Source organism: Mya arenaria, chromosome 12 (genome assembly GCF_026914265.1).
Source record: "Mya arenaria isolate MELC-2E11 chromosome 12, ASM2691426v1".
Classification (NCBI taxonomy): domain Eukaryota; kingdom Metazoa; phylum Mollusca; class Bivalvia; order Myida; family Myidae; genus Mya; species Mya arenaria.
Genome location: NC_069133.1, coordinates 65,321,852 through 65,344,957, shown reverse-complemented (window position 1 = coordinate 65,344,957; position 23,106 = coordinate 65,321,852). Strand labels below are relative to the sequence as shown.

Sequence of the window (23,106 nt, the reverse complement as noted above, 5' to 3'; positions counted from 1 at the left end):
CTATGTAACTCATATGTTGTTATGCTACATGCACCATTAACGGTAGAAATAGAACACGGTCTGCTTGAGGCACTGGTATATAATGCCTCGTCTCGCTGCCACTTATGTCTACGGCCATATCACGTTGAAAACACCGGTTCTCGTCCGATCACCGAAGTTAAGCAACGTCGAGCCCGGTTAGTACTTGGATGGGTGACCGCCTGGGAATACCGGGTGCTGTAGACTTTTAGTTTTGTCACTATAGTCGACGTGATGTTACCAATGGTTCGTTTCTGTGTAACTGATGACTCGATTTTGTGTAGCCGATGGCTCGATTCTGTGTAACCAATAGCTCGATTTGATTCTATGTACCCAATGAGTCAGGATTCACATGCTTGGTGGAAAATGTAACTAATCCATTTAAATCATTTAAACAATTCGCCATTCTTAGTAAAGAAAGCGAACTTTGAGTGGCAATGCTGAAATTTGCTCACATGAGCGTAGCTTGAGATATAGAATGACTTACGTGCGTTACTGTGGGTCTGTGGTACAAAAGGTGTAGCTTGTTAATAACAAAATCTCGTAGCTTGGCCCTAATGCGTTGTTTGCGCCTATCCAATACATGTGTTATAGGGTGTTACTTTTATATTTAATAAAACTTTCAAATTTCTCTCACTACCCACACTGTCAATTATCACTCCGCCTCGTGAATAATAATGTTAAGTACCTTATACTTTTCACCTAGCGTTGTTTGTTAAATATCGAGTTATAGGGCCGAATTCAGATCATCAACTCACACTCACACTCCAACCACTTAACCGTAATGGATCACTTGAGTGGAATAAGGGGAGAGACACTCAAGTGATCTGATCGTATGCACACTCCTCGCTAACACTCCACTCCATCAAGTGACCAATACAAAACTGAACAGGACAGAAAAAATCATATATTTATGTTTCTTATCTTAAAAGCCTAAATTCAGAAAAAAGGCTAACTTTATCAACTGAGTTTTTTTAATCAGAATTGTAAACACGCCCCTGCCACCCCCCCCCCCAGGTCCGGGGGTATACCGGGAATAGCCGGGGAAATGGCCCGTGTTTTTACCTTCCAGGTGGCCCGCAGTGCCGGGTGACTGCGGTGGTTTTGTCTTCACGCCAAATATAGCGAGAAATTGGCCTGATCTAGGGTCCCTTGGGTTCGGTGGCATTTGGCGGGGGTTTTACCGGCAGATCGTCCCCGCAGGGCGGAGACTTTGTCCGGGCTTGGCTGGACCGAAAGTCAAAGTCCCCGCTATTCCCCGGACCTGGGGGGGGGGGCGTGGTTACAAATGACTGATGCATTAGTTATGATATAAATTTAATCATACTGGTATTCTAACATAATATCTAAGAATATAAGTCAGTCGGATGTCATTATACATTGGGCAAACAAAAACAAAATGAAAATCGTCTTCTATATCGTTTAAATACAGTACAAGCACATGTATGCTTTCATGATCATATATGACTATCTGATTGACTATGGTGGTGTTTTCATTATACAATGTAAACATATGTTAACTTGCTATTTGAGTACCTTATTGTTAGATATGGCGACAACAATAATCATTATTCTGAAGCTGAAATTTACATTTTAAAACAATTGATTAATAAAAAATAAACATTTCGGATTGTCAATAACTGTTGAAAAATGCGTTAAATGCATGTTTTTGTTGTTGTTGTTTTCAATATAAAGCCGTTTTCATTGTATTTCACGTGATTCAAATATGTATCCATATATAATATTGCTTTTGCATAAGAGACGAAAGTTGAAAACACATGGATAGAATAAGCGAATGAATCTACTTCTAATGGGGAAATTACACATCGGAGTGTAAAACAATACATTAAATGTAGGGAAAATTGGATGTGATAATAATAACAATAATAATAATAATAATAATATAATAATAATAATAATAATAATAATAATAATAATAATAACTATAAAAATAATAACAATGATAATGATAATAATAATTCAGCTGACTGTAGGTAGGTTAATACATAAAAAATATATATTATCTGGCCACGCTCTGGAATGAACATGTTGCGTAAAATCATGTACGTGCAGTTAGCGGCCTAGCGGCCTAGCGGCCTAAAATTGTTTCCTTTATCAAAGCATTTTGTATGCGTTCTTTTCTAAAACAGTGATAAATTAAATGTTTCTGTTTACAAAATAAGACCCTTTAGCAAATATCAACAATACCCCCAATTGTTTTAGGCTGCTGAATTGAGTTTTGGGGAATTTAAGGCCGCTAGGCCGCCAGGCCGCTAACTTCACGCCGCTAGGCCGCTGGACTGCTCGATCGACAGTTTTGAAAACAAATTTTAATGATCGCTCCAGAGTGATAATTTTTCATATTTTTCTATTTTAGCATTGTTTTAGAAAAAACTCATATAGAAATACTTTGAAATAGAAAAAAAATTAAAGCCAATTTGGTTGTCCGGTTAGCTCAGTGGTTAGCGCACTCACTTCTCACCAAGGCGACCCGGGTTCCATTATCATGTGCGTTTAATTAATTGTCACCAAGCCGTACAAGTGGGCTTTTTCCGGGTACTCCGGTTCCCCCACATCACAAGACCACACTCTCGCGCAACATCGTGCCAACGAGAGTGATTAATATAAGTTGCAATAGCTTGCTTCACAATCGTTGTAAAATTAAATAAGTTTAAAGTAAAGTCGCTATGTTAATGTGTGAATAAAAACATTGATGTATCATTGTTTTTTTAAATTAAACACATGAACAAATACTTAGAAATGGAGAACAAATTTAGGCCGCCAACTTCACGCCGCTAGGCCGCTAACTCAACGCCGCTAGACCGCTAGGCTGCTAGCTTTACGCCGCTAGGCCGCTAACTTCACGCCGCCTGGCCGCAAACTTCACGCCGCTAGGCAGCTAACATCAGGTATATTAAGCTGCCTATTCTTGCAACCATCAAGTTCGCTGGGCGTTCAAGATCAGCACGAAACTAAAAAAATATGTGATTGGCGCATCCTTCTGGAAAATAGATTTTTTATAGAAGTCCACATTATTGAAGTACATGTACTACAATGGATTATCCCGGTCTCTTACATATTGTCTGGGAACGGGGATGTCCCTTATCTTTTTCCAAATATCTGATACATTCCATCTTCTCTACTTGTCATGTACATTTATCAATCGCATTCAATTCGTATTCACAACCAATCCTCGAGGGCGGTTCAACAGGCCTAGCCGAGCACTCCAAATGTCTCACTCACGCAAAACACTTGGGTCTCACTCACACCTGTGAATTAAGATAGACCTTTCACTCGAAAAGATTTCAACTGTTATGTGATTTTAATACAGAGGTTTAACACATTGAGGATGAGTGAGAGTGGTTGTTCTTAATTCGTCCAATAGTAATTATAAACCTTAAATTATTATGTCAGTGTTTCATATGAACCACTCAACTAAAATCTACTCACCAATTTACCCCGTACTGCACACTTTAATACCAGCAATAAATATCCATATAGCCAGAACATTGTTTACGTTATTGCAGGTAATTCATGAAAAACGTTAAAGAATGATTGTGTTTGTATTGATCAATAGTATTGTAGGTGTTTATGTTTCGTGAAATATTTACTATATGTTGTGCATCAGTGTACACCTTGCCAAACTGGCATGATGCTACAACTAAGTTAACAACGTTTTTCACGAACTCTTTGTTAACCTTTTTAAGATGAACGAGTTAGTGGTAAGCTAAGAAATCTTAATAAACCAAGTACATCTGTATCAGTCTATAACATTGTAGGTAATACTGCAAATCACGTATTTATCCATGCAACTTCATGAGCAATAATGTTTCACATGTTAACAACACTGGTGTTAACAACGTTTAGAACTTCAAAAAGAACCGTGTCTACCTGTATGTTCACGTGTTCCATATGATACACTTTACACTTTACCATATACATGTATGTATTGTTGCAAACACCAAAGCAGATATGTATGTTAGTCATATTTGGCAAATAGTACGAATGTTATTCATTGGTGAAATACGTTAACTGAACAAAAATACCAATATTATTTTAAATATCTTCAATATATTTCCTCTCGTAACGTTTGACAATACTTTGTATTCAGGCATTTCAGGAACTGAATATTTTGTGTACATGTATTGCGTTCTGTCTAAGGTAAATGTCTTGCGGAGATGTCTTTGGTAAGTGCGTTCAAGACGTATGTTTCGCCAATCTAAAAATAGTGCGGGGGCATTTGGCCGGGGTTTAACCATCAGTTCGTCCCCGCATGGCGGGGATTTTACCCGGGGTTGGCTGGACCGAAAGTCAAAGTCCCGGCTATTCCCCGGACCTGGGTGGCGGTGGTTACAAATGACTGGTGCATAATGAGTTTTAATGTTGTTTTTTCTGCTAAAAGCTTGGAAAGGAATCCGGTCTGTCCGATTTTCAGTGAATCATTTTGCGTTTACGAGAAAATGTTTCGTCTAAATTGTAAAGCACCTATACCGTCGAGATATGTTTCGTCATATTATAAAGCATCCATACCGTCGAGGTATGTTATGGAAATGTCGAAGACATAAATGTAAAAACAACACAATATTAATAAAATGAAGTGGCTTTTTTATCTCATGAATACTGGTTTACTGATCACACAAAAACAACACAGCAAACTTCACATTTTAATAGTGTTTCTCGTGATTATGTTTTTGGTGTTTTTTGTAGTAGTTTCATCGAAAATAAACTACAAATTAGACATCAAATTAATGTGGGTTTTCTTTTATTTCCAGAGTATTTTTGACGAATGACAGTAAGTGTATACCACGTGATAAGTGACGTCATAATGATACGTCGGACGTCAGTATTTTGCTTCGGATAAGAGCGAAAATCAAAGGTAACGTATTTATTTCTTCGTCGTTTTTATTGCAACATAGAGCAGTCTACGCCGCTTATAGTGCCCTACCTCAGGTTTTTACCAGATTTTGATAAGGGATTTAGTTTTTTTAAACACTTCGGCAACCTGTTAAGAATAATAGTCCTCCGTCAGACGGCCTTTTTTCTATTTTCTTAATGTTTTCATTAAATATCACTGGTTTCCAGATATTTATAGAAAGATTGGTTTATTCCAAGACAATTAAAAAAACAACGTTCAATCTGTGAGACCTTTAAAAAGTCGTTTCTATTGGAAACAATTAGTAATGTCTAAATAATAACAATTATTTAAGCTTTGTTATAAATAATCGATAGAACAACATATCGCTTGTTTTTGGTAAAATTATGTAAAACGTGTGTTAGTTTACTTTCTCTCGAAAAGAGGGAAAAGAGCATAAATTTTCCATATGAACGAAGTCGCTGCATAAGCATTCTCTAAAGCTATAGTAGTCAAGAAGTTGTCTTTAAAAGGGAGCACATTTAAATATATATACGGGGCATCTATTGTTAAAATGTTTTCCTAACGCTCTTTTTCTTCTCATACATTAACTTTTGTTACCTTGATGATCTCATTTCGATACCTGTGAAATAACTCAGAACCTTTAACAAGTGTTTGTTAACTTTAGCGACTTTTTATCCATGCGCGCAGGTAATCTTAAGACCGCAAAATCCAAAGAACTACTTCTTTTCATGTGGTTTAAACCCGTGTTTTTGTCTTAATGCGCTCTATGTTGAGCAGAATGACGACGAAATCATAAAAATAGATTAGTTGTATTGCGGTCCGAGTATGAGTTCTTGTTTGTTCGGCTATATTTAAATAATTTAGTTCCAGGGTATGCCAGCTTAACAAAATGCATCCCAACAAACTGCATTGGACATATTTATTAATCCTTCTACAAAGACAAATACCTTTGGATAGAATCACCCGAATACTAGTTATTCCCTGTACATGTATTTTAAATATGTATACCCTCAACCTATGTCACAAAATGAACAGATTACTCATTTATATCAGTGGTATTTTAATATGCATATGCATTATGCTACATGCTCAAGACTTTGGTCTGAAATTACTGAGACTAACTGAGAAATATCCACACACGTTCCGTTTCATTCGGCATTACATGACTATGAAACAAACTGTAGCAGGTCGATAGCCTGTAAACACTTTACGCGATTTGATTTGAATGGTAAAAGTACAAACTAATATGCATTTAGTACTGGGTAAATGTTGTTAGTATGTTATTACACAAGAGAATGGTCTAATGTGACACACATTTTACAAACTCTTGTATATATACTAACAATCTCAATAAAAATGTCAAGTAAGAGCCAAATAAAGCAATATAAAAAATAGAAAATAATCTTATGAATGAACTTCAATCACAAAATATAAACTTGTTGTAGGATAAGAAGTATTAAAATCATAATGGTTTAAAATCTTACGCCTAATTAGCATTTAATTGCATCATAATACGATCCATATTTTTTCCGGGTTTAAACGAGTTCTCAGAGTTTATTTCCGGGGAATAAACCTGTCTGAATGCGATGACCTAGATTCTATTCTTAACTATGCAATGAACATGTAGATATTATCGGTTCTCGGTCGCATAAAAATCTAAACACCGGTGTATAATGCATGTATTTATTTGATTCAGTACGCGTTCATTTTGAAACAATTTGCGGATTCTCCTTATTATATTTCGTTCTGTAAATCGCCGATATTGAAATAATTGCTTTTGGTACAATTATAATTGCGTTATATATCGCAAAACGCAGCTTATTCGAACTCTATTAACTGCATAACAAATTTTTAGCTAGAAAATTAATAGGCAAAACGAAGTCCGTAGCTATCGAAGCTACTAGTGGATTGCTTACTAGGTATTTTCGATGTAAATGTGAATGTAAATTAGGTCGTTGACCAACGCAGTTCTAACTGCGCTGAGTTGGTACGCCTGTGCGCGCATTAATTCATAATTAATTAAAAAATAAAAATGCGATGCGATTCCCGGGATACTGTTATAAAAGCCTGCAGGCCTAGCGGCCTACAGCCTAAAAAAAGAAATTTACTGTATCCCGGCGTTTTTTTTAGCAGAATACTACTATTTTTAGATCGTTATATTTATCAGATTTATGTGGGTCAAAATAATGGAGGCTCTGGTAGTAAGGTAACATACTGATATTCACTCTGAGTTTAGCCGAAGATGTTATAGAAATTATTTCCGACCGCAGGTGTCCCATCGCCTGCAGGGTTTGTTTTTATAACCTGATGTGACCCTGAAACACGCTTATTTGTAATGTTGTATTTTTAATATTACTTTTATGAGATGAGAAACAAAAATATGATTATCTGAAAGCCAAAATATTTGTATCTCAGGTTTCGCGTTGCTAATGCTTCAAATACTATGATTAGCCCCCTATACAATAACAAAATAATATTCATTCTATGAGTTTTAGGCGTATACTTTTCTAATAAGTGTTTTCAATTTTGTGTGTAATAGCTTCGTTCCGGTGTATTCATGGCATAGTTTAGGACATAAGGCTTCCAATTCATACCATTACCACACATGCCCTGATACGACATTGAGTTATGCATACATTTGATGAAGCGAAGTAGTTCGGATTTAACCTGTAAAACATCTAAAGAGTGTGAAGCATTCATAACAGCACTAGTATTATTTAAGGAGTGAATTGCGGGGTTGATGTCATTATCGGGGTATGAACGCAATTGCTTATATTTACACCAATAGTTCATTAATTCATTAAAAAATTGTTAAAAAAAATACTTAATGTCCTTTAAGAAAAACCTTAAGTTATCCTTTCTTACCCATTTTGTAAATAGAACAACCCGACTGTAACCAGAAACATTTTTTTCAAATGACGTCACTATAATGCGGGAAAAGATCAACCACTTGAAATCACTTTTAAACGTAAAATTGAAACACCTGTGGCATCAATACATTCAAAATATAATGAATAAACACTTTCTAAAATGTTGATTAATATTTTGCAGGACCTGCTGACACATCACAAGCAATATCAAGATCAATATTTTTCATGTATACAGTTATGCGATGAATTGCGATCCGAACATATCCGAAGATGCTGCGTTCATCGATTGATAAACGCAATTGCCGAAGGGCAGTTCATTTAAGGAATGGAAGTTGGTGTGTAAATATTTCTACACAGATACTTACATAACACATAATTAATAGATAGCATTTATTTATCAATAAAACTTGAAAAAGCACAATCATGTCCCTAAGAACAGCCAATTTCCGATAATCTAAAAATAGTTTCAACTACATTAACTGACAGATTTTCTAAAAATAGTTTCTACATACATTAATTGACCACATGTTTGTCCTCACCGCGGGAAAACGACCATCTGATAAGCTCTGCATTTTGATAGGAATTACTTCTAAAGTTGCTCGTCAAAATAAAATCGTTTTCCTTAACAATAAAAAACGTGTATGTTCATAGAACTTGCCTTACGTATGATATCTAATCAAAGCACCGAAAACTCGATAGAAATGATTGAAAGAGGCATGCATCGTAACTCTAAATACATAAGGATACGTCGACTGAAGTGATAAGCTGTACATTTTGAATGGAATTATTGCTTAAGTTGTTTGTAAAAATGATTTTCCTTAAACAAAACGTATATGTTCATTAAAGGAAATGATATTATACGATGTATTGTATTTTCCTATTGTATGATATCTAATCAAAGCAACGAAAATTCTTTAGAAATGATTGAAAGGGGCATGCATTGTCACATTAAATACATGGGGGTGGGGGATTACGACGATTGAAGTGACATTTACATAAAAAATGACACAAGACGCCATAAAATAGATATAAATGTTGTTTTCTCGCCCAGTGTGGATCCTCGGCACATCTTTCACTTTTATCTATGTGCTCTTCACCCATTCCCATAGTTCAAATAAGACTCTCACATATTTGCCGGCAGATAGTCTAGCGCATTGATTGCAACTGGTATTTGTCTGTTATGTTCTACTTAATTGTTTTGTAAACTGGATATTTTAAATCATGTAATGTTTGCTGCTGTTCGAAGAAAAGCAAGGCAGTGACCAAAATTCACCTGTAGACTTTTGGTTTTATTACCCTTGTGCAAGTGCGAACAGGAAAAAACTCGAAGTACGCTGTAATGTTCGCCCAACCTGCCAACACGCACGAGAAGGAAGTGTTGCAGAGGTGGTCACGAACAATTATCAAACTCTGCCAGGAGAATTGCAAAATCAGGTCAAACCTCTCTATCGTAAGTCATAGTTGATGCGGTTCTTGACCCATTGTCAGTGACTGTACCGTCTCACACTTTACGGAAGGGGTGAAATATGAAATAAGGCAGAATGGCGATGTGCAAACAGCAGATCTGTGTCATGATATAAGGCAATGATGGCTTGCTGAGGATAATTTGGCAATACCTGCATATACTAGAAGCACAATGAGAGCTGCGTTAAGACACAAATCACCTATACCAATTTTGGCCATTTTCCTCCTCTGCTTATGTACGTGAATGGGTGGCCGTCGCTGTTATGAGAGGCGCCTCGCGCAAATATTGATTCCAAAATGCTTCCCGATGCACTCAGTCACAGTAGGACATGCAACGTGAGAGCATATAACATCATGGTGGGCGAAAAATTCTTTGCTGAGCTTGGGATGTATGAAGTAGATGTCAAAGCACAGTAACCAGCAGCGAAGTCGGACAGTACATAAACACAACGTGTAGGGCCTTGAACATGCGTTTGGATCCAAACAGGTATATATGTTTTAAATGTCCTGAAATAACTTTCTAATGATATAAATATGCATACATGTAACTTTCTTTACATGCCGCAAGATCATTAAAAACTATTTTATATTTGCAAATATATCTTTCCCTTAAAAAACATCGAAATGTTTTACAGATCGTTCTACTACCGCACAAGTCGAAAGACCGCCTACAATCTTGTTGACAAAGCCCACATACTTCAAATGATACGCATACTGCAGATCTAACACCATTAGAATTACGCATTAGGTAAACCGGATTTGCGTAGCATATAATCTCAATAACCAATTTTTAGAAATTATTGCTATGGTAAGTTACATTGTGTTAAAGACAAGATAATAAATAGAAAGCGCGGCTTTTTCAAATATGTTGTCATTAACTAAGGAAGTAAAACAACGTCTGAGAATCATAATAATGACACTTAGGGCCGAATTCATAACAATCACTCTCACTCACACTCAATGAGTTAATCTTTTGTAATCACATAACGGTCGAGATATTTTCCAGTGAAAGGTCTATCCGTATTCACAGGTGTGAGTGAGACTCAAGTGTTTTGCGTGAGTGGGATATTTGTGAGTGCTCGTCTAGGCCACTTGAACCGCACCCGAGGATTTGTTTCGAATACGAATTAAATGAGTGTGAGTGTTAAATGTACATGGCAAGTAGGAACTATGAAATACATCAGGGATTTGGAACAGATTAGAGAAATCCGCGTTCCTAGAAAATACTTAAGAGATCGGGGAAATCCATTGGAGTATTTTGATAACGTGGTCTTTTATAATAAATTCCGATTTTCAAACGGATGTGCTTAACACATATTTGATTTGATTTGTGGTGACATGGAACGTCCAGCAAACATTCTGGTTAAACAATATTTTATTATTAACTTTCATATATGTATTTCAGTACGACTAACTGGCTGTTTCCGGGAGAGGACGACTGAGCCCCCACACCCCGAAACAGAAATTGTTTTAAAGTGTTGGCACTCCCCCTTGATTTGTTACTACGTATGGGCATTTTCAATACACGTGTTTTATACTGATTTCAATATTAAAATTTGGGGACGTCCGATGTACACCCACCCCCGCATTAGCCTGTGATTGAATAGCCACGATCAAATGTGTAACGTAGATTGACAATTGTAATTATTCAATTTAAGGAGGCGACAACGCAGAGCTGTACAGGAACAGAAATGGCTACTTTTCTATTAACGTTCAAGCTGTGTGTGATGCGAACTTGAAGTTTACAAACATCATCGCCCGTTGGCCAGGTTCAGTACATGACATCAGAATATTTAATAGCAGAAGACTGTGTGGACTCTTTGAAATGGAACTCACGAAGGTATATTTTTAAACATCCATCGTAGTTATTTTTTATTTTACGTGACAATATACTTGGCTTAACATTACGTACTGTTATTCGTCATGATATAACACAGAACAACAAATAAAGAAACAACAAGTTACACTTAAATAAGGGATAAACACAAACAATTCTATATACACTGTTGAAACAAATAAAGACGCGAAAACAAGACGTCGTTATAACGATAAATCGAAACCTATTTGAAATTCTAAAGAATTGTGAATAAAAGGAACTATATTAATACCGAAGACATCCTCATCGTCTGGTACGGCGTCGTCGTCATGCTGACTCTAAAGTGGCCATATTTGCAACCATCGTGTCCACGTCTGTATCTGCCGACGAACACGACAATTAAGTGCCACCTCCTGGAGATAAAATTAATCTATAGAATTTTGTCTATATAGTACCGCCATATATCATGAAATAACATTTGTGGTTATTTTTTATTATAACAATTATTATTTTTATAATTATTGTTATTATTATTACCTGTCCCTCGGAATTCCTTTTCTTTTCCCTTGCTTTCAAATTTTCACATGTCTTAAGTTGTTTCTCACTCCGGGTTGTGACTTCCCCATAAGAATTAAATTCATTTACCAGTTCTACCCAGGTATTGTTTATTTATTAAATGCTTTTCCATCAGTATTTTACACTCAAGAAGGTTTATACTTTTATTAACTAATTCCTTCAAAATGTTAATTTCACATTCAGAATAATATTGCCGCTTGTTTGTCGCCATTTCTCACAAGAACACAGATCTCAAATAAACATATGCTTACGTTGACAGTTGTGTACTGCCTACACTCCCACGATCAAAAAGATAATCCGAAATGCTTATCAGTATATACATGTTTGCTTACTGCATTGGTCACTTGATCACAGATCACTTCAGTGTCACTCCCCTTATTTTGTATTTTCCCTTATTTATTGAGTGTCCCTTACGGGAATGTGGTTGGAGTGTGAATGGGAGTGGATCTTCGGTCCTTAGTCATATTACGGATAGTATTATATGCTCCCTAATGATCTTCCTGATTTTTTGTAAAATCGAATAACCGTTACATACTTATCATTAAAGCAATTAACTGCTAAAATGAAATGAGTTTTTATCAAATCTCTTTTTTACTCTAAACAAATCTCTTTATTTTGCTGCTTTCAACAATGGCATTATTTCTCTTTAAGTAGAAACTGGTGTCGTTTATTACCAAATGAAAATTCAAATACAATTTGATTCAAAAGACAATGAAAAGAACGCTGTTTGATGAAAACGAAGAACGACGGCAAGTCGCTATTTGTAAAACAAATCTTACTAGTTTTATTAAAAGAATAATTGCAGTGAAATTTACATTTCAGAGACCACTGATTCGAAAAAGGAAACCTCATCTGCACAGAAAGTAATGCAGTTAAGCGTGGGTCACTCGGTGTGCGCCGGAAAGGGGCAAGAGGTAAGAAAGCAAGCTGTTAGCCACGACGAGAATTGGGATCGATATATTATATTATGTCAACAGTAAATAATAAATATATACGATTTACAACTTTAGTTTTGTCATTTTAAAACAAGTAAATATACATCATGTATATACCAAAATAATAACAAATAATATCACAGTTTAAAATGCGTACCTGCACACACAAGAAATTAAAAACATGGTTATAAAAGTAAAACGGTTAAATGATTTAAAGCTATCTAGGTTGACAAAGTATTAAACTTTAATAGCACCTATTATTAATGACAAGTGTAATTTAACTAAAAATAATCAACATGTTATAAACTCAACATGTTATAATGTTATCAGCACTGTCTTGAAATTACGCGATTATTAATGGACAATCACTAGTCACTGATGACTACGAGATTAAAAATATTAACAGCATTAAACGGTTTTAACATGAATCAAAAGTTTTTGAAGAATATTCGCAAAGGACTTAAACAGACTACTTATTTTCTGTATACTTAAACGATCTTAATAAACCAATGAGATGCATGGTGGATAGTTAAAGAAAATAAAACACTGCATCTGCACACAATATGTGACACACCAAAGAAAGAATATAAAAGCTACTGCACTTAGTAGCTAAAGAAAGGAATGATGATCTTAACAGGGATAAATTAATATTGGCGAGAGTCATTGTGTTACATAGGTCAAAACCAAATTTTGAACAAAAAATCATATCAATATCATTTAAGTGAAAATTCTGTAAAGTGCCGACCGGGACTGAACTTTGTTCCCTTCTGTGTCAAAAAGGTCAACGTTTCGATCCACAATTTTAGTATCACTAGCTAGATCGGCGTCAAATTACTAATATCTATTAATAGTGACGGACTATTGTTGGCTGCACATGATTTTTTGAGTATTTAAAACGATACCCTGCATGACTAAACATAATACACTTTTGGGCATCAGTTTTGACATTTTACAATATCCGCCATTTTCATATCGGTTCATATTTATTTTGCACTTAAATAGCAAAATAAAACTAGCAGTGGCCGATAATAGGAGTATTCCCTTGATAGTTTGAATGTATTAATATGAAAACATGTGCTTACCGTCGTTTTAGTCCATAAATTATGTATAATTGTTGTCTTTTAATTCAATTAACTCGCGTTAGCTGTTTGACAGCAATGTTTCAATCGGAAACACAATTGGAAACAAAGGGAGATTACAGCAAAGACACGCAGATAGATGCGAACTAATTTGTGAAAGCCTTAAAATAAGGTCAAATAAAATATTTGTAATATATAAACTACCTAACAAATTCGGAAAAGACAGAAAACGCTTAGAAAATAGTTGTTAATTGGAAATAAAGGTTAAATGTGTGACTTCAGGTTTGAAGTTAGTTTTCTCTAAAACGAGGTTACTTCATTTGGACCAAAATCTCAGAGTGGGTCACAAATGACAATAGCCTACTTTCAAAGTATACAATAAAATTCGTCTCTTTTTTAAGAAAAACAAAATTGTGCCTTCTCATGCGTACACGCAAATTATCTAGAATAATATTTCAATGAATTCCTGCATTATGGATAATAAAATACAAGTAAAAGAACATTTATTATATATTAATAAGTTCTTTTACCTTTTGCTGGTTGATTATATAGTGGAAGGGAGACTATGCATGCCTTGAGTTTGATTTTTGTGGAACAATATCGAATTGTCTCTTCTCAATTAGAGTTGACATTTGCTAAGAAGAAGTCACTTACGGGGGAGTCAGGGAAAATCAACACTTGAGCTTAGGTGCATTCTATATGCTAGTCAGATACTTTCGAATCTTTTGAAAACATCAAACTAGTTTTGTTCTCAATCATTGCTTTATGATAAAATCAATTAATTATCCTTTTAATTTGAACGTTTAGTGTAATAACTAGTATCGCCATCACTATGTAATAAATATGCATTTATTTTATATCATTAAAAGTGAAAAATAAACAAAGAACAATCACTCCAAGCCGCCAGATATGTTTTTACATGTTTACGATATAACGGCAAAAGTTCAAATTAATATTGCATCTTTACATTTCTAAGCTTTAACTGTTTTAATTTCATTCAAGACTATTTCTCCCAAATAAGATTCAACACATATAATATAATTGTTTAATATAACAAAAAGGATAAACAAATGTCGAAAACAATGATGCTTATGACGTATATTGCGTTAAATTAAAACACGGGGTTTATCTACCGTATTAAACCATAGTAGATCGCAGTTAATCTTTCAGCATTCACCAATAATTTGTGTGTTTAGCTTTAAAGGGGCTGTACTCCGTATGATAAACTTGGCATCGATGTGTACAATGCATTGAAACTTACTAATTGAAGTACCACATAGTTTACAATTTATTTAAGTTTAGCAGTTATTTATTTTTCCATTAAAAAAGATTACTGGGTATATCTACCACGTAGAATTCATTCCTTATGCGTGATTGGCTAGTCGGTGTTATCACGTGATATAACCGATGAACGTTTATAGCTTAAATATGTCACCCAAAGAGAGTAAGCCGCCGTGGCTTAGTGGATACGACGCTGGACTGCAATGTTGGCGACACGGGTTCGAACCCGGTCTCTGACACAATTTTGTTTTTACATTTTGGTACTTTTTTACTGTTATGATATCAAAGCGTTACACATTCTATTAGATAATTGTCCTGAGATTCGTTACAGATAAAAAAAGCTTTTTTTGGTGCCAATCTGGTGTACAGTCCCTTAAAGACACGCGGTTAGAATAGTATTACTTGCAGGTAAAGTTTTATGTAAACGCCTTATGTAGCAAGTAGTTGCGGGTTTATCACTCGAAATTGATGTTTGTTTTACATGTGTATGAATTGGTTTTCATTAAGTGTCACTTAAAATTTTGCATTTTTTTTATCTTTAAAACCGTTTTTGGCTTGATAAGATTGATGTATTGCGTTTTTACTTTATTCAGGATTGTTGGGATAAGAGTGGGGTTTGTTCACTTAACTAGTTTTACCTACGGTTCCAAGGCGTTACCTAACACTCCTTGATAAACATAGCTAGTTTTTTTTATATAATAAAAATGTTCGCTGCGTTGTTTGAAAATGTTGCTTCATGTTTCTTGTTTGTGATTTCTGTTTGTGTCTTCTTTGTCTCTGGCGTTTACCCTGTGTCATTTAACGGGGTTTATGTTCTTAATTTTGGCTACTGTGCTTGGTCTGTAGGTTTTTTTTACAAAAAAATGCTTGGAATGTTTCAACATGTGACTTCTCTTTTTATGAACTTTTTACCAAGGTAATCGTTTGGAGGAACATTTTGAGCAATTACATGGTCTTCCTTTGGTAGTAGTCAAGCTTGCTCCGTAAAAGGTGCTGTAAAATTTATAATATTCACTAAATCTTGTTTCAGATTATAATAAGCAACAAGATGTATCTGCTGGTTTTACTAATTTAGATCAAGAAAAGTTGATCTATCTCGATGAAGCTTGTACGGTATAACGATATCCATAGGTTGGTTCTTTTCAAAAACCAGCCAAATCCACCCATTCCACAAACAAATATCCATAAATCAGTGCGTCTGTGAACAATTGCGTTTGAACACGCTACAGTCTTTAGGTTCTTTTGTATCTTGATGAAACTTGTACAGTATTTAGATATCAATAAAAGCTTAATTCCTTAATTACCAGATCCGCCCATGCATTCCTAGATTTTGGGTCTTTAAAGTTTCAAAATTGCTATATTTTAGCTTAATCTTTTTTAAGTTAAGTCTTCATGTATTGAGCAAAATGTATTTTAGCCCAGTTTACATTTAAAGTTACAATTGTTTGTGAATTATGTTCAAATAATGCCCCAGGGGTCATTTCTGGCCATGCCCCTGGGTTGACAGATGTGTTATACTGAAATTGAGAAATGTTAAAAACCTTTTTGTCTGAAACAGCTACTCAGATCCTTGTTATTTTGAACAAATTTAGTGGACCACTACCATGGTTGTTCACCGTTTGCCCCTTGCCCTGAGGGTCACAAGTTTCCTGGAGACTTATTTTAGAAATATTTTCAAAATCTTCTTTCAATACCTTTGATATGATAAGAGAGACATTTTTGCAATGATTCGGCAGTTGGGTTTGCCAACTTGGTTTATTTCTTTGTCATCAGCTGATACCAGATGGCATGTAGGTTTGGTTTTCTAATACCACCAATGAAAGCTACAATGACTTTTGAGCCTCTAGATGAATCAACTGATATAGTACAAAGACATTGATTTCAATTCAAAGAAAATTGAAGATGAATTGAACGACACAAATATGACATTCCAGGATTTCTAAACAGAACTTGAAATGATGAAAATGACTATCTGAAAGCAGTGCAGAGCTCATTGAATTGACCAAAGGTCTTCTTGAAAAGAAGTGTGCGCCTACATGAAATGAATATTGTCTGCCTGGGCTGCAAATCATGACCTACAATTTATATTGGATCCATATACTTGTGCTGTTTATATTTATCATATATTAGTACAACGACGAATGAGCATCTTGATGAATGAAGCTTGTAAGGAAACAATAAGGGGCAACATGGACTTAAGACGACAGGTAAGACATATTGGAAACAAGCGCGGAAGTAAGTGCTCAAGAAGAATGATATTTTGTATAACAACTGCCATTGACAAAAGCTACAAGAAAAAATGTTTTCATCAATTCACCAGAACCAGCTGATAGAACCTTCCTTTTGGAATCAGAAGCAGCATTAGAAAAGCTAGCCAATGATAATACTGATATTGAATCAAACAATATCACTAAAAGGTAATCTAAAAGGTCAAAACAGAACATTAGTGTCCTGCAGATTATGTATCAAAGCTTGAAATAAAGTATCCAGATAGGTCAGAGGCCACATAACAACAGCAAGAAAACAATGACGATGAAGCCAAGGCTGAAGAAACCAATGACATTGAGGCCAATCAATTATTTCCAGGAGGTAAAATAGTCTTGAAAAATGGTGTGACAATTTGTGCCAGGAGAAATCCAAAAGTGATTCGTCATGTAAGATTTTAAAGAAAATTAATACAGAAACCTAATAACGAAAGCAGGAACAAGATGTGTTAGCAAATCATGATTCATAGCGATCCCACTTATGTTTTGCGCACGTGTGATAGAAAATAAAGCAAAACATTATGAAAAGAATGCTGGTCAGTTGGATGAAGCCATGGGACAGGCAGTGGAGGAGGCAAACTTAATTGATATAGCACCTGGAAATGAGCAAGCAGAAATGGATGACTTGGTAGGAGGCATAGTGGATAGTGATCAGTACGTTTATTTTTATCCTGGCCAAGTATACAGCGTCAATATGACTTGGGAAATGACATTGGTGCCCCTGTTGCAGTGGTAGACATAAGTGTTCGTACAAAAACTATGTCTGGTTCAAGCTTTAGACTCAGGATAAAATATATTTATGTTAAACAGAGGGAATTTTCCATACAAACACTTCAGAGCTTTAAACTCAATTAACAATCGTTGCATATCTTCTTGACAGGGGGTGCTGGAGTTGGAAAATCGGCTGTTGTCACTGCTCAGAAAGAAGCCTTGGAACGGCACTTGACATCAGACCCAGATAATATCAAAGTTCTGCTGCGTGCACCCACTGGAGAAGCAGCTTTTCTCATTAAAGGCAGGACCATACTCTCAGCATTCAGAATACCAGCAAGCCAAGGCTACAATATAAAACCATTAAATAACGACACTTTAAATGCTTTAAGGATTAAGTACAGGTATTTGAATGTTGTTATGATTGGTGAAGTGTCCATGGTTGGGAATGATATGCTGAAATTGATCAATGAGAGGTTAAAACAAATTAAAGGTTCGAATTCAGTGTTTGCTGGTGTACATATGATATTCATTGGTGATTTCTTCCAGCTGAAGCCAGTCATGGATGCATGGATCTTTGAAAACCTCAAGAAAGACTTTGGTCCACTAGCAACAAGTATTTGGTAAGATTTAATTATAATGTATGAGTTGTATCAAATTATGAGACAGAAAGATGACAAGGTGTTTGCAGAAATTCTCAATAGATTGCATGACGGCCAGGAAAAAGAAGAAGACATTGAAATTTTGAAAGCCCTTGTAAAAAAACCAATCTAGTCAAAATTATCCAGCAAAAGCAGTGCATTTTAACTCTAATGTCAGTGTAAATACCTTAAACTTGCAGAGTTACCAATGTTCTTAAGGTTTGAAATTATTTAATTGTAAACGCATTTGATCATGTAATTGGAGATGACTCAAAAGTAGTGAAAGAACAAATTGTTTCTAGATTACCGAATGATGCATCAAAGACAGCAGGTTTGAACAAGCCACTTGGCATAGCTGTTGGAATGATTTATGATTTATGATGTATCAATTTAGATATTTACGATGGACTTGTAAATGGTTCAGCATGTACAGTCGGATATATTGAAAATATACAAGAGAATACTGACAGACAAAGCATTGTGAGGGTATTGTTTGATAATACTAGCACTGGCTGTGCTTGCCGTTCAAAGAACAAACATATGTACCATGATCCCAATGATTCAGAATAGACCCCTGTATTTGACTGTAAAAGGAACCTTGTGAATTTGCGCTAGAAAATCATCAGAATTCAATTTCCATTAAGACAATTCATGGCTAAGACTGTTCACAAGTCACACGACACATGACAGGAAAACGTGTGTTACCTCATGCGCATTACGGTGATATGAGCAGATCAAGGAGTATTGGTTCGAAATTCTCTGAGTCAGAAAATGTGCAACAGGAAATTACAACTACTCAATTACAACTGTGCTACAAACAACTGTACAACATATATGGCCACTACTTCAAGTGCATCTTCCACAACATTCGCTCATTGAAATGCCACAAAGATGAACTATTCGCAGAACCCAACATATTAGCAGCTGATATAGTATGCTTAGTAGAAACATGGCTTACTGGCAATGATGTTGATTCCTCCTTGCAACAACCTGGATATCACATGCTTATAACAGATGGATAAGTATATCAGTCTTGAAACACTGGAATTGTGCTGTACGTTAGAAATGAAATTAGTATTATTGATAGCTACTTTGTAGTGAAACAAAACATTGAAATGATAGTTGTCAAATTACTTTTTAATGGGCAGGAAATCACTATAGCAACTCTTTATAGATCCACTGCATGTCCACAAAACATTTTTGAATGAACATTTGCATCAAACTATTGGTTGCTAACTACTCATTGTCCAAGGAGATCTTACCATCGACTTGTTGAAGGAGACTTCGTCACTTGCAGAGTTTATGGACAGCCAATACGGATATACTCAATTACTTGACAAACCAACACATGAGTATGGATCTTTAATTGACCATATCTACTCAAACAGCTCAAACATTGATCTCGATCTCACTGATGTCATAAGTTGTGTCTGGTCTGACTATAGTATTGTTTACACTGCATGCTACAGTTAGTTTCTTCAGAACATTCAACTAATGATCCAACATCACACTATTGTTTGCCATTTTGTTATGTGCACATATTTCTAACCCCACAACAAAATATGTACAGATAACCATGTTTTATATAGTACTGCACTGCAAATTGACTCAATATCTCAACACATATTATTATTTAAATTAACACATTTGCATGTTGTAAAGGTTACTTCAAATTGACTCAACATCAAAATAGCCATGATTTGTGCAAAGACATTGTGTTTAGGTTAATGTATTGCCTAGACTGTCCAAAATAACTTGATGGTTTAATACCATCGAAATGTATGTAAACAAGGTCTTGTTGTATATAATTCTGCCTACTGTCTACACACTTTAATGCCACAAATTGATTTACAAGCTACAGTTTGTTTCATAACATTCACCTAATGGTTCAAGGCCACAAGAATATATGTTAACAATGTCATGTTGGATAGATTTTTGCCTACTTCCTACATACTTTAATCACCAGGTGGCTCAAGGCCACAGGAATGTAAGTATACAATTTCATGTTGTATAACATTCTGCCTACACACTTTAATGCCACAATTGATTAACGAGCTTCAGTTTGTTTCAAAACATTCATCTGATGGTTCAATGCCACAGGAATGTATGTAAACAATGTCATGTTGAATATATTTTTGCCGACTGCCTACACACTTTAATCACCAGGTGGCTCAAGGCCACAGGAATGTATGTACACAATGTCATGTTGTCTGCCTACTGCATACACACTTTAATCACATGGTGTCTCGAGGGCAATTTTAATCTGCAATGTTTTATTCCTATTAAGTAATGATTTTAAACTGCATAATAAATATTTGCCAAATTATTATGCTTGCTCAATTGTGGTTAAATCGCTCACAATACAAAAGCATACTTAAATATTTGCACTATGAACATTGACGAAACTGCAATATTTTCTTTTCAACATTATATATAATTAAGCACGATGAATGTGTATATATTAATGTATTGTATAACAATGAATACAATTTTGAAAAATAGAAATTTTGTTGTGTTAACAAAATAAAGGAGTGGTGTGAGAATTTCAACTGCCATATTGTAATTATGCGTCAACATACATAGCACGTCATTGAAAGGAAACAAATCTCATTTTGGACAATTTAGGACACCATTGACAAGTTGGATGGTTGAGTACCATTGTATGAAGTCTCAATGCAATACATTAAGTGGATGCTAAGATCTGTACCTCAATGTGCTAACCTGCAAACCCTTGACCAGAATTTCTTAGGCAAATAATAAACGTCTACCATTTGCATTATATTTAAATAAGTGTTATATAAATTAATTAATTCAATAGGTTATGTAATTAGAAATATTCAAGTTTCAATGCAATAAATCATGTATTTACTGAGGTAATGACTTAAAGGTGCAAACAAGCAAAACCTTAACCAAGGTGCGACACCGCCGCCAGGGTGAGTGGTATAGCTCTCCTTATTCTTCAAATAGGCGAACTTTAAATCAACCAACCCCTTTCAACAGTATTTGTGGGCAAGGGAGGGTATGACACCAGACCAATTGCAATTGAGTAAAACACGAGCATTTATATATGAGCATTAGGCAACACATTTATAGTTATTTTTTGTGTTTGGATTAGCTGAAAACGCTGCACGTTCAACTTCTGAGGACAGAAAGTGTTGTTAACATATTAGTTGCATGAACTTTTCTAATATGGGCCAAGTTAACGTTATCTGAGTGTTAAAAAACTCGCTTTCAAAATTGTACTCATTTTCTGTAGGGTCACTTATAAATGTTTGATATTTTCACCTTGGTATACTACTAATATACTTGCCTCAGCACCACCATTTTATAATGTATTAATGTATGTATGATGAAATATTCGCGTCTCCCCCCGACTCTGAGTTTATTTAAAACAGTTTTAAATTTAAAAATTGTCTTTTGAAAATAATTCAACAAGTGAAACAGTGACTTTTCAAGTGAATAATGATTTTGTAATTGATTCAGTGAATATAGAAACTGTGACTTTTTCAAACTCCAATACTATTTCATTATGATACGTTTGTCAATGTTAATGTGCTTTCTCGAGGAAAGATGGGCGGGGCGCTTAACACCCCAAACATATGTTATTTGATGTGAAAAAAAATATGAGAAAGAAAAAAGATAACCGTGATTCCGTTTTTCCTCGTGGCGAGTTACTTAAATTACAGTGGAGTATTAAGTAAACATGTCAAGTATTTCTGCGTACTTTCCAGAATTAGTGGGAAAGGCAATCAGTGCTGATATTGAAAATAGTTTTGTGAAGATTTCGTGTTTGAACAATAGGAATGTTTCGATGGCGGATTTAGTTATGATGATGGGGAAGTACAATGTACATCCAGAGGAGGTGGACACCGTTTCCAGAGGACCCCCGGAATCGCGATACTTTGAAGTTTCTCTACGTAGCCGAGATATAGTGGAGCGGTTCATAGGATATACAGATTTCTCATATAGGGATAACAATGTGTGTTGTGGATTACCATAACCAATTTGTTGAATGTCGTGTGTACTGGTTGCCAGTGCACACATATGCAAATGTTCTACATAGTATTTTTAATCGTTTTGGAAAGGTCCTGGGTGTGTCGGATGATGCTATTAAGTTCGGGGAAAACTCCGTTAAGACTGGAATTAGAATTGTTAAAATTTCAGTAAACGAAATACAAAAGGGTCAAATTCCCCACATCTTTAATTTTGAGTGTGGTACTCGAGCATTGGTGACAATGCGGGGACGCGCTCCTCTGTGCCTGCGCTGCTAGCGCATAAGCCACGTGAGGAGCACCTGTCCCGGCATTGTCACCAATGCTGGGGCAGATTTTTCAGGTGAAGTAACGCCAGAACCTGAGGCTGTCGTGGGCGAGGTCGTGGATGAGAAAGAACGAGATGAGCAGACAGGAGCGGGCCAGGGAGGTGAAAGACGTCACCGAGGCCATGCAGGAAACTGGGAAGGCTGGAGAGGAGGAGGAGACGGAGGGAGATGATAATGGTGAGGTGGACGTTTGGTCCGAGGTCAGGGTTTCAGAGGTTTGGTTTTGATGATAATTTCATTAAATGGATTATAGT

The 23,106-nt window shown here is 35.6% G+C and overlaps 1 non-coding gene across 1 annotated transcript; it reads left to right on the top strand.

The window, feature by feature from the left end:
- The first annotated feature begins 106 nt into the window (after window positions 1–106).
- LOC128212558 (5S ribosomal RNA) lies at window positions 107–225 on the top strand. Its single transcript, XR_008257478.1, has one exon. It is a non-coding gene; the product is annotated as a 5S ribosomal RNA (ribosomal RNA).
- Window positions 226–23,106: the final 22,881 nt, after the last annotated feature.